The sequence below is a fragment of the Oryctolagus cuniculus genome, chromosome Y (genome assembly GCF_051225735.1).
Source record: "Oryctolagus cuniculus isolate XC-2025 breed Fujian yellow rabbit chromosome Y, ASM5122573v1, whole genome shotgun sequence".
In the NCBI taxonomy this organism is placed as follows: Eukaryota; Metazoa; Chordata; class Mammalia; order Lagomorpha; family Leporidae; genus Oryctolagus; species Oryctolagus cuniculus.
This window is the reverse complement of record NC_142889.1, coordinates 26,620,679-26,622,588: the sequence shown is the minus strand read 5'-3', so window position 1 is coordinate 26,622,588 and position 1,910 is coordinate 26,620,679.

The following is a 1,910-nucleotide window of genomic DNA, read 5'->3' as shown; positions in this document are numbered from 1 at the left end:
GATTCTGTCTCAGTTGCTCCTCGTACAGTCCAGCTAGCTCTCTGCTGTGACCTGGGAAGGCAGTGGAGGATGGCCCAGGTGCTTGGGCCCTGTACCTGCATGGGAGACCAGGAGGAAGCACCTGGCTCCTGGCTTCGGATCACAGTGCGCCGGCTGCAGCAGCCATTTGGAGGGTGAACCAAAGGAAAAGGAAGACCTTTCTCTCTGTCTCTCTCTCTCACTGTGTAACTTGGCCTGTCAAAAAAAAATTAAAATTTGAAGGCAATTACAGAGAGACAGATGCAGAGAGAGAGCAAGCTTCCATCCACTGGTTCATTTCCCCAAATGATTGCAACCATCAGAGCTGGACCGATCTGAAGCCAGGAGCCAAGAACTTCTTCTGGGTTTCCCATGATGGTGCAGGTGCCCAAGCACTTGAGCCATCTTTTACTGATCTCCCAGGCCATAGCAGAGAGCTGAACTGGAAGAGGAACAGCTAGGACTACAACCAGTGCCCATACGGGATGCTGACACTCCAGGCAGTATCTTTACTCACTACACCACAGCACCAGCCCCAAATAAGTACCAATTTGAGAATATTGGTTTTGAGCAGTCCAGGAGATGGAGTCATGTAGGAATAGAATGAAAAATGCTGGTGGTAGAGGTAGATGGACTTGAGATCAGATCTTCAAAATACAGAAGTAGGTATTTTTTATTTAAGTATTTAGTATCATTGGAGTTGAGAGTGGAAAGTTCATGACTAAGCTCTTTTGAACTTCAGACAACAAATTGAACGAGGCTCGCACAAGCAGTGAGTAAAGAAACAAATGTTTATTACAGGAAAGTAAAGTATACTCATTATGAAAATATGAGCTGGCCAACAGGCTGAGACCAAAGCCACTTGAATGCGGTTAAGGTCTGTATATTTATAGGCGTGGTTATTTGCTGAGAGGCAACCCTCCGTGTGGTTCTGAGATCATCTGGCATGTAAGCCATCTGGACATTACCACATGCATATGAAGGTCAAGTTTGCAACTTTTTTCCTTAGCTTCCCCAATTATCTCTTTACTGCCTCAAGGTCAAGTATAAGGGCAAGGAGGTAGAGACTGGAAAAAGGAAAAGCACACTAAGACTACAAAATAATTTGAGAATTTGTTTTTCTCAGATTCCCCAATTAACCCTTAACTGACTCCTGCCTCGGTATGAGAAGAAAATAGTAGTTTAGGATTACTCAAATGTATAATGAAGGCAGACTTCTGTGTGTGCTTGTGTATATACATGTGTATGTGTGCATATGTGTGTGTGAGAGAGAGAGGGAGGGAGAGAAAGAAAGAAAGAGAGAGATAAATATGGTCAGGGCAGGTGAGTTTGGAGCTGGCAATTAGACATCATGATTAGTAAGTCATGTAAATAAGTTATTATTATAAGACAGTATACTAAATATAGAAGAGAAGTGAAGATGGCGTTTGGGCTGTAGGTAGACATTAAGATGTCATCAGCTTTCAAATGTCCTTTAAAGATGTTAGACTGAGTGAGATTCCCTGAGAACAATTGTTGCAAGAAAAATAATTAGGAAGGAGCAAGAAGTAAAGTGTAGTGCATACAACATGGTAAATAATGAAGTAAAGCAAAACGAATAAATAAAATAAACCAACTAATAGGCTCTGTACCTTGACCCAAGACCATCCAATAATTGATTTACCTCATGGAATTTGGAAACTTAGTAATCTAGTAGCTGTCCAGGAAAGAAATTAAATTATGCAAATGAGAGATGTTATAAATGGATGTGGGCACTGGCGGGGGGGGGGTGTGGAAAGATCATGCCAAGTTGTAATTTGGAGGTAGAAGCTGCTATGAGTTAAAAGAGAGAAACAATTAATATGGAGAGTGTCAGAGCACTGAGACACAGAGAAAAGATGCTGAGAATGGGG